This window comes from Pogoniulus pusillus, chromosome Z (assembly GCF_015220805.1).
Source record: "Pogoniulus pusillus isolate bPogPus1 chromosome Z, bPogPus1.pri, whole genome shotgun sequence".
Taxonomy (NCBI): domain Eukaryota; kingdom Metazoa; phylum Chordata; class Aves; order Piciformes; family Lybiidae; genus Pogoniulus; species Pogoniulus pusillus.
The window spans coordinates 93688857-93705249 of NC_087309.1; the positions used below are offsets into that span (position 1 = coordinate 93688857).

At 46.3% G+C, this 16393-nt stretch overlaps 1 protein-coding gene across 1 annotated transcript in view; it reads right to left on the minus strand.

Moving 5' to 3' along the window:
• Positions 1-16393, minus strand: part of GRAMD2B (GRAM domain containing 2B) — a 71500-nt gene that overhangs the window by 20400 nt on the left and 34707 nt on the right. The window lies entirely within an intron of this gene.

A 16393-nucleotide genomic window follows, 5' to 3' on the forward strand; every position in this document is an offset into this window, starting at 1 on the left:
ACTGGTGATTTGGTTTTGTTGTTTTTTTTTGTTTTTTTTTTTTTGTGCGCTTGCACTGGGGGGGTCAGAGTCAGAATGACACACAGAGAAGATCTCTGACAACCATCAGAGGTAACTGGATGACCCTGAGCAGCCCAAACGACACAGACACATGAAAGATCTCTGGCATAGCAAGAATCTCAAGGACTTTTTTACATACTTGATACATATGCATAAACTGAGTGTATAAATGGGAAAGAATGTGTGCTCGTTGCATGAGTTGGTAGAGCACAAATTCCCCTCATGCCCAGTGCTGCTTGTTTCTAACAAATAAATTTTATATTGTCTTTGGTATTGATTGGCTTGTGCCTAAGATTATTTATAATAATTCCTGGTGATCCTGGATGTGATCTTCCTCGCCCCTGGATGACTGGGACCCACACAGGGGGGCCCCCACCTCCTTAGGTGGCCTGTCAGCGCTCTTCAGGAAACGCGGGAGTGTAGAACACATACAGTTAAAGCAGAACCAAGGAAAAAGAGCTCCCCAGGGAATGGCCATAAAGTATCTGTAATTCTAAGTGGATGAAGACCCAGGCAAGAAGTCACAGGATGGCAAGTATTAGAGAAGGATCAGTGGTGGAGACCTCAAGAATAAAAGTCTGTGAATGTGGACAGATTTGAGCTCTCCAGGAAGTCACCAGACAGCAAGTAGCACTGCCTGGTTGGGTGGGAGAAATAGAGGTCAGTGCATGAGTACAAGCATATGCTGAGTCTTTCTAACTGTGTTTGACTGGGTGGTGAAAAGATGAAGTGAATATGGAGACTGACTGGCCCTCTCTGGGATTAGGGTGAGGATTGGTGGTGGGAGACACTCAGGAACAGGCAAGGTGCTGGAAAGGCTAAGGACCCCAAAGGACAGGGGAGCAAGAAGGCATGGCAGAATATACCTCCTAATAGTTCACTGAAGGTAATGATTTCTAATTGGAGAGATGTAAAATATACTAAAAATAAAGATAAAGCAAAAATGATAGAATATTGTATGATAGAATAGCCAGAGGGAAAAAGAAGACCCGATGATCTTTATTGGCCTTGAAATGAGAATTCAGGAGAGGAACAATCAGCAGGGACCCCTGGGGGATCAAACAATGTCAGTCATTAATCCTAACTGGAATCACGACCAAGCGACTGACAAGAAGTGGCAGATTATAGAACATTAATGAAGATGGGAATAAAAGAAACAGTCCCTTGGAGACAGAATATTGCTAAAGCATTTAACACTACTCAAAAAAAGGATGAGTCTCCCATAGACTGCCTAGAGAGACTTAAAAAGGATATGCAACAGTATTCAGGGTTAAACCTCAACTCCCCAGCAGGTGAGGTAGTGTTAAAGGCAAATTCTGAGAGTCGCTCCAACTAGGACATCAGATAAAAGTTGCAGAAATTGGAAGGGTGGCAGGAAAAAAGTTTACAGGAATTATTAAGAGAAGCACAGAAAGTGTATGTTAGGAGGGATGAGGAAAAGGCAAAGAATAAAGCCAAGATCTTTGTGGTGGCAGTCAGAGAGACCCAGTGGACAGGGCAGCCAGGGAAAGCACAGGTGTATCCAAAGAGTTGTATGAGCGGCCCTGAACGAGTACAACAAATGCGCAAGCTGGGGAATGCTTGTACTGTGAGAAGAGGGGACACCTAAAGAGGGACTGTCTTAGATGACAGCAAGATTTGAAGAGATTCCAAGAGGCAGAACAAGATTAGAGGGCTCAGGGGCTCTTCCTCTTGGGGGTAAATGACAAGACTGAGCCCTTGATAAAAGTAAAAATTGGACCCCAGGAGGAGGAACATCAGTTCTTAGTAGATACTGCAGCAGAAAGATCAAGTATTACACAGATATCCTAAGGGTATAAAGAAGGAAAGGAGACTGTAAGGGTAACTGGGGCTAGTGGGGAAGGGTTTGAAGTACCAGTTATTACAAAGGTAAGGATGAGGACTGGGGAGATGATCATTGTACAAATCTACTCTTTGTATCTGAGGCAGGATGCAGCTTATTAGGCAGAGATCTCCAGATCCCATTGAGAATTGGAGTGATTCCTAAAGAAAAAGAAATGGTAGTGAAACTAAAGAAGTTAACAACTGAAGATGAGAAATGCATAAACCCAGGGGTGTGGGCCACAGATGGTAATTTTGGAAAATTACATATAGAACCAACTAAAATAAGGATCACAGATTCAGATAACTCGATAAGGGTAAAGCAGTATCCCATCTCATATGAAGGGAGGAGAGGGCTAAAGCCCATAATAATTAGTCAGGGAAGGGACCCTAGAACCTTGCATGTCAGTACATAATACCCCATACTCCTGGTAAGAAAAGAGGATGGCACCTACAGACTGGTACAAGACTTCCAGCTGTAAACCAAACCAGAAAGCAGTCACCTGGTTCAGGTAGTGGCAGGATTAGGGGGAATGGAGTAAAGCTGGAGGTGGGTAGATTCAGACTGGATGTGAGGAGGAAGTTCTTCATCATGAGAGTGGTGAGACTTTGAAATGGGCTGCCCAGGGAGGTGATTGAGACCCCATCCCTGGAGGTGTTTAAGGCCAGTCTGGATGAGGCTCTGGCCAGCCTGATCTAGGGTAGTGTATCTATGCCCATGGGAAGGGGTTTGGAACTAGATTATCTTTGTGGTCTCTTCCAACCCTGACTGATTCTATGATTTCCATTAATGCCAAATCTTTACACTCTATTGAGTCGTGCATACTGTATGATTTTTGTTTTGTTTTTTTCTCTAAAGTGATGGTAGCGTAGAAATTGCACTATAGTTGCATAGACAAGAAGCCTTATTTCTTCAGAACACAAATGTGATTGATAATAAAAGTCAGACAATGTCATGGTTTTAGACATTTGACTTGTATACAGCCTTACAGATGGATGCAAGGCCATGATCCACATCCATTTGGCAGCTGTCTCTAGTGGTGTTCCCCAAGGGACAGTGCTGGGCCCAGTCCTGTTCAACATCTTTATTGATGATCTGGATGAGGGGATTGAGTCCAGCATCAGTAAGTTTGCAGGTGACACCAAGCTAGGAGCAGGTGTTGAGCTGTTGGAAGGTAGGAGAGCCCTGCAGAAGGACCTAGACAGGCTGGATAGGTGGGCAGAGGCCCATGGGATGAGATTTAACAAGGCCAAGTACAGGATTCTGCACTTTGGCCACAACAACCCCAGAGAGTGACTGGCATTGGAATGGGCTGCCCAGGGAGGTGGTGGAGTCACCATCCCTGGAGGTGTTCAAGAAAAGCCTGCATGAGGCACTTGGTGCCATGGTCTAGTTGACTGGATAGGGCTTGGTGCTAGATTGGACTGGATGATCTTGGAGGTCTCTTCCAACCTGGTTGATTCTATGATTCTATGATTCTATGGTATAACTATGTACCTCCAGAATATACCTAGTATAGTGTGATAGACCTAAAGGATAGATTTTGGGCTTGTCCATTGGATAAAGAAAGTAGAGATTTTTGCATTTGAATGGGAGGATTTGGAGACTTGGATGAAACAATTACGGTGGACTGTATTACTCCAAGGATTTCCAGAATCTCTTATTTGGTCAAACCCTAGAGAAATTATTGAAAGCATGTGAAATATCTGAAAAGGTGGTTCTGGTTCAATATGTGGATCACAGAATCAGGCAGGGTTAGAAGGGACCACAAGGATCGTCTAGTTCCAACCCCTCTGCCAGGGGCAGGGACACCCTACCCTAGATCAAGGCTGGCCAGAGCCTCATCCAGCCTGGCCTTTAACACCTCCATGGATAGGGCTTCAACCACCTCCCTGGGCAATCCATTGCCCAGGGTGATCTATTGGTAGCAGGAGAGACTCAGGAATCAGACTACTAAATTTCCTTGGTGATAGAGGGTTGTGGGTCTCTAAACAAAAACTGCAGTCCACCAAAAAGGAGGTGACATATTTGAGTCACTTATTGGAAAGGGAATCAAAGAAATTAGATCCCCAGTGGGTTTCAGGAATATTAGCCCTTCCACTTCCCCAGTCAAAAATGGAAATCAGGTGAGTTTTGGGTTTATTTGGGTATTGTAGACTGTGGATTTCAGGGTACACTCAGTTGGTAAAATTTACATATGTAAAACTTGCACCTGATACCATTGAGTGGACACAGGAATATGATGAACAGTTTGTTAAAGTCAAAGAGGCACTGGTGACAGCACCATTCTTAAGCTTGCCAGATTTGAAATATTCCTTCCAGTTGATTGTAAATATAGAAAAACAGGTGGCATATGGAGTTCTTACTCAGGATTGGGAAGGTCACCAGAAGCCTGTGGCATATTTCTTGAAACTATTAGATCCTGTAAGCCACAGCTGGCCCACTTGCCTCCAGGCTGTGGCTGCCACAGCCTTGCTTGTCAAAGAGGGCCAGAAACTTACTTTTGGGAGCATTTTAACAGTATATACCCCACATAGTGTGAGAAGCATTCTAAAGCAAAACATGGAAAGGCAGCTGGAACTGATGTCAGAATACTGAAATATTCCACTATTCTGTTACATAATGGGGAATTGAAATTGGTTGTAACCTCAACAACTAATCCTGCTCAGTTCTTGTATGCTAGTCCTGAGGGAATAGGAACATGAGAACATGACTGTCTAAGCCTTAGACAAATGCAGACCAAGGTCCATGAGGACTTACAAACAGAATCAGGAAAAGGAGATCGTTTATACAGATTCAAAATACGCTTATGGGGTAGTGCATACATTTGACAAGATCGGGAAAGAGTGAGGATTAATCGTTATGCAGGGGAAGGATTTGATCGATGGGGAATTAATCAAATGAATACTGGAATCATTGAAGTGGCCAAGTTTAGTAGCTGTAGAACATGTAAAGGGCCATCAAAAGGTGCTGGCCTTCCAAATAAGAAGAAATAATCTGTCTGATTAAATAGCAAAGGAATCATCAGAAGGAGAGGAAATATAGATATTTCAAGTTAGGGTGGACACAGGGAAACTTAACACCAGAGTCAGGTGTATTTAATCCTACTAAGTGAAAAGTAAAAAAAGACTTGGGGGCAAGTGAAATTGAAAGAAAGTGTTTTCTGAATGATGGATGGGAAACAGTTCCCAAGCCAGCCTACAGAAAAACAGACCTTAAAAAGGATCCACAGACGCATGCATTGGGGAACTCAGGCTCCTTGCAATCCATTTTTGTGAAATTTTGGATCTATTGGAATTTTTGAATTGGCCAAGCAAATTACCCATGACTGACTTGCCAGAAAGTAAATAAGGTGGTCATGCATCAAGTCCCTGGTGGGGGAATCATAGAATCATAGAATCAACCAGGTTGGAAGAGACCTCTAAGATCATCCAGTCCAACCTATCCCCCAGCCCTAGCCAGTCAACTAGACCATGGCACTAAGTGCCTCATCCAGTCTTTTCTTGAAGACCTCCAGGGACGGTGCCTCCACCACCTCCCTGGGCAGTCCATTCCAATTCTCTCTGTGAAGAACTTCCTCCTAACATCCAGCCTATACTTCTTCCCCCGGCACAACTTGAGACTGTGTCCCCTTGTTCTACTGCTGGTTGCCTGGGAGAAGAGGCCACCCCCCACCTGGCTACAATGTCCCTTCAGGTAGTTGTAGACAGTAATAAGATCACCCCTGAGCTTCCTCTCCTCCAGGCTAAACAGCCCCAGCTCCCTCAACCTCTCCTCATAGGGTTTGTGTTCCAGGCCCTTCACCAGCTTTGTTGCCCTTCTCTGGACATGCTCCAGCACCTCAACATCTTTCCTGAATTGAGGGGCCCAGAACTGGACACAGTACTCAAGGTGTGGCCTCTCCAGTGCTGAGTACAGGGGAAGAATAACCTCCCTTGTCCTACTGGCCACACTGTTCCTGATGCAGGCCAGGATGCCATTGGCTCTCTTGGCGACCTGGGCACACTGCTGGCTCATCTTCAGCCTACTATCTATCAGTACCCCCAGGTCCTTTTCCTCCTGGCTGCTCTCCAGCCACTCTGTCCCCAGCCTGTAGCGCTGCTTGGGGTTGTTGTGGCCAAAGTGCAGAATCCTGTACTTGGCCTTGTTAAATCTCATCCCATTGGCTTCTGCCCACCTATCCAGCCTGTCTAGGTCCCTCTGCAGGGCTCTCCTACCTTCCAACAGCTCAACACCTGCTCCTAGCTTGGTGTCACCTGCAAACTTACTGATGCAGGACTCAATCCCCTAATCCCCTTGTCAGGTCATCAATAAAGATATTGAACAGGACTGGGCCCAGCACTGTCCCCTGGGGAACACCACTAGTGACTGGCTGCCAACTGGATGTGGCACCATTCACCACCACTCTCTGAGCTCGGCCATCCAGACAGTTCCTGACCCAGCACAGAGTGAATCTGTCCAAGCCATGAGCTGCCAGCTTGGCCAGGAGCTTCTCGTGGCAGACAGTGTCAAAGGCTTTGCTGAAGTCCAAGTAGACTACATCCACAACCTTCCCCACATTCACCAGGTGGGTAACCTGATCATAAAAGGAGATCAGGTTGGTCAGGCAGGACCTGCCCTTCCTAAACCCATGCTGGCTGGGCCTGATCCCTTGGCCACCCTGTAGGTGCTTTGTGATGGCACTCAAGATGACCTGTTCCATGACCTTGCTGGCACTGAGGTCAGGCTCACAGGTCTGTAGTTTTCTGGCTCCTCCTTACGACCCTTCTTGCGTATGGGAATCACATTGGCCACCTTCCAGTCTCCGGGGACCTCTCCAGTGACCCAGGACTGCTGATAAATGATGGAGAGTGGCTTGGCCAGCTCAGCTGCCAGCTCTCTCAGCATCCGAGGGTGGATCCCATCCGGTCCCATGGACTTCTGAGGATCCAAATGACGCAGCAGGTCCCTTACTGCTTCCTCATGGATTAGAGGGGGACTGTACTGGTCCCTGACTCCATCCACCACTTCAGGAGTCCAGTTGTCCTGGAGACGCTATTGAAGATTGAGGCAAAGAAGGCGTTAAGCACCTCTGCCTTTTCCTCATCCTTTGTCACTATGTTCCCCTCTCTATCTAATAAGGACTGGAGATTGTCTTTGGCCCTTCTCTTGCCATTCATATATTTAAAGAAACATATTTTATTTTCCTTGACAGCCATGGCCAGCCTGAGCTCCACGTGGGCTTTTGCCTCTCTAATTTTTCCTCTACAAGATCTAACAACTTCCTTGAACTTTTCCTGGGACACCTCCCCTCTTTTTCTAAGGTGATACACTGTCTTTTTAATCTTTAATTCCTTTAGCAGCTCTTTGCCCATCCAGTCTGGCTGCCTCCCTCGTCGGCTCATCTTCCGGTACAATGGCACAGCCTGCTCCTGTGCCTTCAGGAGTTCTTTCTTGAAGTAGGTCCAACCTTCCTGGACCCCTTTGTTTTCAAGGGCTTTTTCCCAAGGAATTTTCTGAATTAGTTCCTTAAATAGGCTGAAGTCTGCCCTTCGGAAGTCCAGCGTGGAGGTTCTGCTGATACCCCTCCTGGTTTCTCCATGTATTGAAAACTCTTTAATTTCATGGTCACTGGACCCCAGGCAGCATCCAACCACCACATCCCTATGAGGCCCTCTCTATTTGTGAGCAGTAGGTCAATCAGGGCTGCCCCCCGGTAGGCTCACGTAACAGCTGGGATAGGAAGTTGTCTTCCACACATTGCAGAAACTTTCTAGACTGCTTCTTCTCTGCAGTGTTTAAGTCCCAGCAGATGTCTGGTAGGTTAAAGTCGCCCACCAGAACAAGGGCAGGTGATCTTGAGGCAGCCTCCAGTTGCTCAAAGAGTAATAAATCAACCTCTTCTTCCTGGTTGGGTGGTCTGTAACAGATTCCAACCAGGATATCAGCCATGTTGGCCTTCGCCTTAAGTCTCACCCATAATGTCTCAACTAGATCATCCTTGATTTCTACCTCCATGACATCCAGAGCATCCCTAATATACAGAGCCACTTCCCCACCTTTTCTCCCTTGCCTGTCTCTCCTGAAGAGTCTGTAGCCATTGATTACAGCACACCAATCACGTGAGCCATCCCACCACGTTTCAGTGATGGCGACAATATCATAGTTTTCCTCCAGCACCAGAGCTTCCAGCTCTTCTTGTTTTGTTACCCATACTGCGTGCATTAGTGTACATACACTTCAGCTGGGCTGCTGCTTTTACCCCTATCTGTAGCCTACCATCCTCAATTTCCTTTGATTGATCTCTAGTCCTGTCATGTTTAACCCCCTCCCCCTTCCATTCTAGTTTAAAGCCCTCTCAACAAGCCCAGCCAGCATATGTGCCAGGGTCCTTCTTCCCTTCTGTGTCAGTTGTATCCCATCTGTTGCTTGCAGACCTGTGGTAAGATGAAGTTTCCCAAGATCAAAGAATCCAAAGTTATGTTGGAGGCACCAATCTCTGAGCCACTTGTTCATCAAATACGCTTTCCTATTTCTCTCTGTATTCCAACCTGTGACTAAGGGTATAGATGAAAAGACTACCTGTGCCCCTGCTCCCTCAACTGCTCTCCCCAGTGTCTTAAAGTCCCTTTTGATAGCTTTTAGCCCTTTGTTATTAACCTCATCATTCCCTGTCTGTATAACTAATAAGGGATAGTAATCAGAGGGCTGCACTGCAGTAGGCAGCCTCCTGGTAACATCCCTGACCTGGGCCCCAGGGAGGCAGCAGATCTCCCTGTGGAAGGGGTCTGGCTGGCATAGGGGGCCCTCTGTTCCCTTCAGAAGGGAATCACCAATAACAATTGCCCTCCTCTTTTTCTTCTGGGTACTTGTTCTGATGTGAGAGTGTGGTAGTTTGAAGCAAGCTGAGATGTTTTGGTAAAAGAACTAGATAACAGGCAATGGAATGAAAACAATTGATGTCAACTTCTCTCACAGTCACGCTGAGAACTCTGGGAAGAAGAAAGACTTTTTCTCCATTTTTGTTTCTCACTCTTGCTTTTGCCTTAGACCTGGTCACATCTCATTAACCCTGCTCCTACTAACCTTGCTCCCTAACCTCTTGGCTGCACCTCTCTTCTTCCTGAGAACTGGGGTAAGGTTGAGAGGGCCGGGGGGAGGTGTTGGGGTGGTTTGAGAGCCCCTCCTGGGGACTCAGGTTTCTGGGAGGGGAGTTGTGCTTTCATATCGTTTATCCTTTGTATATTTCTGTATATAATTGTATATAACTGTATATATTGTAAATAGCTGCTTGTAAATTCTGCTAGCTGTAAATAAATTGCTTCATCTATATTCCCAGAGTCCGTCTGAGTTAGCTGGGGCAAATACAAAGTGTGGGAGGGGCGGGGTAACCCCCAAACCATCACATTTTTAATTGGCGCCCAACGTGGGGCTAGATATTTTTGAGTGACTGGAAATTAGCTCTGGGAATTAAGATGAAGCTAATCAAGCAGCTATTGTATTTGGTTGGTGCATTGCTCTGGTCTGGTTTTGTTTTCTTGACATTTAATTGGATAAAAGCTCAAATTGTTGCTTATTTCATTGATCTGGCTTATAATAAGGCTAAAGCTAAGGTTTCAGATATGTTCTGGAGCTGGGGTGATTTAATTCTTGGTTATGCTGGTTTTAATATCTCTGAGAATATTACAAAGGATATTACAGGAGCTCTGGTCAATAATGTGACAATCAATGGAAATTCTGCTTTAAATATGGCTCTAATGAGAGTTATTCAGCCTAAGACAGGAATTCCAACTGTTTGTATAGGCACATGCTCGTGTAAAACTGTTTTTCTTCTCACAGTTTTTAATATTTGCCTCATGATTTTAATATTCATATTAATTTTGACATTATTGGTGAAAAATTCAAAACCAGTTTCTGTAAGAGCTAGGAAAAATTCTGTGTCTCAGAAGCAGTCTCTTTCACAGCAAAACAAGGGAACACAGTTATCGGCTTCCCCCTTGCCAGCCTCTGCCCCTCCTTCTCCAAGTGCTGGGAACACAGCCAGTGTTCCTGCCAATAACGTAAACAATGATAAGGATAACCAAAACAGGCCGCAGAGTTCAGCAGGAGCCTCAGGAGGGCAGGCAGGTACCCAAAATCAGAATGTTCCTAGCAAAAATGAAAACACCTCAGGTTTGGCAGGCATCCCAGGAGGACAGGCAAATAATCCCACTAATGTTAATAATACTACTAGTGCTGGTAACGCTAGCCCAGTCAGTCCAAATCCTAATGACACCAGCTCAGCCAATTTGAACCCCCAGCCAGCAGACCAGAACCAAAATCCTCCTGTTAAAAGCAAGGCAGACTTGAACTCACAAGCTCCAGGTCAGACCCCTAAGGATACAAATGCTCCAAGTCAGACCTCCAATAATTCAAATGCTCCAGGTCAGACCCCTAAGGATTCAAACCCTTCAGGTCAGACTCCTAAAAATTCAAATCCTCCAGCAGACACATCCAAGTCTGTTGCTGCTCAGGCCCTTCTGGCACCTGCTAAGGCAAAAGCTAAGACAAAGAGTGGTTCGCAGGAGGATGTAAGACAGGGGACATCTGGTGATCAGCAGCAAGAGGAGGAAGAGGAGGCAGTTAGTCTGCGAGACCTTGTAGATGTGCTGAGACAACAATACTCAAGTGAGAGGAGTGCTGTGAGGTTAGCTGCCAAGAGAGAGGATGGTTCCAATGAGTTTAGGAATGCTATGAGGAAGATTGTGTTAGGCCCAGCACCACCAGAACAACAGGAAGAGGAGGAGGAAGATGACATCCAGGGTTCCAAGGATCCACTCAGAGAGGTCAGGGAAGTTAGGAAGGAATACTCAAGGGAATCAGGTGAGCCAATCCTAAGCTGGCTAGTGAGATGCCGTGGCATTGGTGCTAATGCTCTGCAGGTAGGAGACAAGTCTGCCAAGCAGCTGGGACCACTCACTAAGGAGAGTGGAGTGGACAAACACCTAGCAAGTCCTCTTGGTAGGGTTAGCATGTGGACACGCCTTCTGTTGGCTGTGGCTATGAGATATCCTTCCCGAGATGATTTGCCATGGGCTGCCAAGAAGTGGAACACTGTTGAGCAGGGAATTAAGCTTCTGAAGGAGTTTGCTGTGAAGGAAGTGCTTTATGGAGATCATGGTACTCATGAGCCTGATGATATTCCTTTGGGAACAGGTCTCATGAAGAAGCTTATTAAGCTTGCTCCTTCATCCTATGCTAACATCTTGGCCAGTAAGTTTCTAGCAAGGAGTGACAATGGAAGATCTTTCACTGTTGGCGAATTCACTGACCAGCTCAGGCAGATAGAGGACAGCTTGTCACATTCTGGCCTAGTCTCTGCCATAAAAACTCTAGGTACAGAGATAAGAGATGGCATCAAGGAGAGCATGAAAGAACTGAAGGAGGATCTTACAACCTCAGTTTCCAATCTGGTAAAGGATACCATTCCTGCATCATCTGAATGGGTGCATGTTTCTGCAGTCAGGAACAGACGCCCACCTCCTGCAAGGCAATTCCAGCCCAGGAGGAGACAAATTCCACCTAGACAGCAGCAATCACGTGCGTCACTGTGGATACTTCTGCGTGACACATACGGTGAGAACATGAACAAATGGGATGGTAAACCTACTTCAGCTCTTTCAAAGAGAGTCAGGGATCTGCAGAGTGGCAGAAACAGAGGCAGCAATGCCAGAAAAGTAGCTGTCACTTCTTCAGCTCCTGAGAGCAACTGCAATTGTTCCAACAGTTGCAATTTCTCTCGCAACAACACTAATCACTGTGTACACCCTACATGCCATGTTCAGCATTAGGGGTGCCCTGCCTCCAGCCAGGAGGAGGAAAGGGATAGTGGAGAGAACCGAATCTATTGGAATGTATTCATTAGGTGGCCTGGCAGTTCAAGAGTTCGGAAATACAGGGCTTTAGTTGACACAGGTGCTCAGTGTACTTTATTGCCATCAAATTGCAAAGGGACAGAGTCCATTTCTATCTTTGGAATCACTGGTGGATCTCAAGAGTTAACTAAGGTACAGGCTGAGATCAGTTTAACTGGTAAAGAGTGGAAGACACATACTATTGTAACTGGTCCTGATGCGCCTTGCATTTTGGGAATTGACTTTTTGAGACAAGGTTGTTTCAAAGATCCTAAGGGTCATAAATGGGCTTTTGGAATAGCATCTGTAGAGATTGAGGATGATAAATTGAAATTGTCTGTTAGACCTGAACTTTCTGATGAATCTGCAGTTGTGGGACATCATGACATAGAGGACCTGGAAGTGCCAATTGCAACTCAAACTGTTCATCATAGGCAGTACAGAACTAACCGTGACTCTTTGTTGCCCATTCATCAACTGATTCGTCAATTGGAGAGTCAGGCTGTCATCGAGAAAGCTCATTCACCTTTCAACAGTCCCATCTGGCCTGTGCGTAAACCTACAGGCGACTGGAGACTGACAGTTGACTTTCGTGCCCTCAATGAGGTGACGCCACCCATGAGTGCAGCTGTGCCGGACATGCTGGAACTCCAGTGCGAGCTGGAATCGAAGGAGGCTAAATGGTATGCTACCATAGACATTGCTAATGCTTTCTTCTCTCTTCCCATAGCAAAGGAGTGCAGGCCTCAGTTTGCATTCACCTGGAGAGGAATCCAGTACCAGTTCAACCGTTTGCCTCAGGGGTGGAAACACAGCTCAACCATCTGTCATTCAGTCATCCACAATGCACTGGAGAAAGGTAAAGCTCCAGAGCACATCCAATACATCGACGACATCATTGTGTGGGGCCAAACTGCTGAGGAAGTCTTTGAGAAAGGTAACAAAATCATTGACATTCTGTTGCAAGCAGGTTTTGCCATTAAGAGAGACAAGGTCAAAGGACCTGCCAGAGAAATTCAGTTTCTGGGAGTGCGGTGGCAGGATGGTCGCCGTTACATTCCTCAGGATGTGATCAACAAAGTCTCTACCATGGCAGTTCCCACCAGTAAGAAGGACACACTTTCTTTCCTTGGTGTGGTGGGATTTTGGAGACTACACATTCCTGGTTTTAGTCAGATTGTCAAACCTCTGCATGATGTGACTCGTAAGAGAAACAATTTCGAGTGGGGACCTGAACAACAAGCAGCCTTTGATCAGACTAAGCGAGAAGTAGTCCATGCAGTGGGCCTGGGACCTGTGAGATCTGGTCCGGACATTAAGAACATTCTATACACGGCTGCCAGTGACAATGGTCCAACTTGGAGTCTTTGGCAGAGAGCTCCAAATGAGACACGTGGTCGTCCACTTGGTTTCTGGGGACGTTGTTACAGAGGTTCAGAGACAAATTACACTGCAACTGAGAAAGAGATTCTAGCAGCCTATGAGGGAGTGAAAGCAGCTTCTGAAGTGATTGGAACTGAGTCACAATTGCTTTTAGCTCCTAGACTGCCAGTTCTGAACTTGATGTTCAAGGGCAAAGGTTCATCACCACATCATGCCACAGATGCAACCTGGTCTAAATGGATGGCTTTGATAACCCAACGAGCACGAATGGGTAATCTTGACTGACCTGGTCTGGTGGAGGTGATCACCAACTGGCCGGAAGGCACAGACTGTTCCAAAACTCCAGAGGAGAAAATAACTCGTGCTGAGGAAGCTCCTCCCTATGGTGATCTCTCTGATCAGGAAAAGAACTATGCTTTGTTCACAGACGGTTCCTGTCATCTTGTTGGGAACAAGCGAAGATGGAAGTCAGCGGTTTGGAGTCCAACCAGGAGAGTTACCGAAACGAAAGATGGCGAAGGAGAATCCAGTCAGTTTGCTGAGGTAAAAGCTGTTCAACTTGCTCTTGATGTGGCTGAACGTGAGAATTGGCCTATCCTTTACCTCTACACCGACTCGTGGATGGTAGCCAATGCTCTATGGGGTTGGCTAAAGGACTGGAAGAAGAATGGTTGGCAGAGGAAAGGAAAGCCTATTTGGTGTGCTGATCTATGGCAGGACATTGATGCACGGCTGGAGAAAACTCCAGTGAAGGTGCGGCGGCACGTAGATGCACACATGCCTAAGAGCAGAGCAACTGAGGAACATCAACATAATCAGAAGGCAGATCAAGCTGCTAAGATTGCTCAAGTTGATACCAACTCTGAACTTGACATTGACCTTGATTGGAAACACCGAGGTGAACTGCTCTTAGCTCGGTGGGCCCATGATTCATCTGGACATCAAGGCAGAGATGGAACATACCGATGGGCTCGTGATAGGTCAATTGACTTGTCCATGGATGCTATCACCCAAGTCATCTATGACTGTGACATTTGTGCTGCTATTAAGCAGGCTAAGCGAATCAAGCCCTTATGGTATGGTGATAGATGGTCAAAGTACAAGTATGGTGAAGCCTGGAAGATTGACCACATCACTTTACCTAGATCACGTTCTGGCAAGCAGTATGTGCTAACGATGGTAGAAGCCAGCACCGGATGGTTGGAAACCTATCCAGTTCCACATGCTACTGCACGTAACACCATTGTTGGTTTGGAGAGACAGATCTTGTGGGGACATGGAACTCCAGAGAGAATCGAGTCAGACAATGGTACTCATTTCAAGAACAATCTAGTGAAAAACTGGGCCAAAGAGCATGGTATTGAATGGATCTATCACATACCCTACTATGCACCAGCTTCAGGGAAGATTGAACGCTACAATGGTTTGCTGAAAACCACCCTAAAAGCCATGGGGGGTGGAACTCTGAAAAACTGGGACAAACATTTAGCAGAAGCTACCTGGTTGGTAAATAGTAGAGGCTCAGTAAACAGAGCAGGACCCGCACAATCAGATTTGGTCCAAACAGTAGACGGTGATAAAGTTCCTGTTGTACGTGAAAAGAATCTGTTAGGGAAAACTGTTTGGGTATTTTCTCCTTCGGGCGAAGGGAAACCTGTCCGATGGGTGGTATCTGCTGAAGGTCCTGGTCATACATACTGGGTAATGCAGGAGAATGGTGAAATCCAGTGTATTCCACAGAGAAATTTAACTTTAGCTGAGAGAGTTTAAATTCAGAGTGTCTAATTCAAGCTGTTAGGAGTTTTCTGTTCTAGGTAACATCGGCGCCCAACACTGAGAGAATCTACAATAGAATCTACAGTACGTGAGCACGAACCCAATATCACCTGGGAGTCCCTGTTCTGAGCTTTTGAATCACCTACATCTGATTGAAGTGTGAACTGAACTTGTATATATTGTTTTAGTGTAAATATTGGTTTAGATTAGATTGGATAATTCTCAGCAATACTCTGAGCGAAGTAGACAAGGGGTGGATTGTGGTAGTTTGAAGCAAGCTGGGATGTTTTGGTAAAAGAACCAGATAACAGGCAATGGAATGAAAACAATTGATGTCAACTTCTCTCACAGTCACGCTGAGAACTCTGGGAAGAAGAAAGACTTTTTCTCCATTTTTGTTTCTCACTCTTGCTTTTGCCTTAGACCTGGTCACATCTCATTAACCCTGCTCCTACTAACCTTGCTCCCTAACCTCTTGGCTGCACCTCTCTTCTTCCTGAGAACTGGGGTAAGGTTGAGAGGGCCGGGGGGAGGTGTTGGGGTGGTTTGAGAGCCCCTCCTGGGGACTCAGGTTTCTGGGAGGGGAGTTGTGCTTTCATATCGTTTATCCTTTGTATATTTCTGTATATAATTGTATATAACTGTATATATTGTAAATAGCTGCTTGTAAATTCTGCTAGCTGTAAATAAATTGCTTCATCTGTATTCCCAGAGGCCGTCTGAGTTAGCTGGGGCAAATACAAAGTGTGGGAGGGGCGGGGTAACCCCCAAACCATCACAGAGAGGGCAACTGATTTGTTTCAGTTGCCCTCTCAGCTGGTGATGCTTCTGCCTGCTCCAAGATCACCTCATCCTCAACCTCTAGTGCCCTATACCTGTTATGTAAGGGCAGCTGAGGATGTGAGGATGGCTGGAAGGGTTTACCCTTGCCCCTTCTGGCAGGCACATGCATTCATTCTCCTTGGTTGCTTAGTTCATCTCCCTCTGGCAAGGGGACTGCAGAGCATGGTGCTCTCTTTTACATTCCCTTTCAGCCTTCAGGCGTTCCACCTCTCTCTTGAGTTCAGCCACTAGGTTAAGCAGACTATTAATCTGCTCACACCTAATGCAGCCAATGCCTGTGTCTCCCTCGACTTCGAGTGCCAGGCTCCAGCACTCCTCACTTCCAGTCGCCTGGACACCTGCATTCCTCGTTTAAATCTGCCGTTCGCCAGGCACCGCCCGCTGCCTCACATCCCAGCGAACACTTAGCGCCTGCCGCTCCCTGCCCCCTTCTGGGCTCCTCGGATTGAGAGAGCAGCAAAATGGAGGAGAAAAAGGCTTCGAGAAAGTGCGTTTCAGCTGAGCTAGCCTCGGCCCTGCTCTCTCTTGCCGAACCAGGCTGTTTGCTGGGAAGGCGGTTAGCTTACCGGCCTTTTGAAAGGATCGGGTTTGAAGTCATAGAATCAACCAGGTTGGA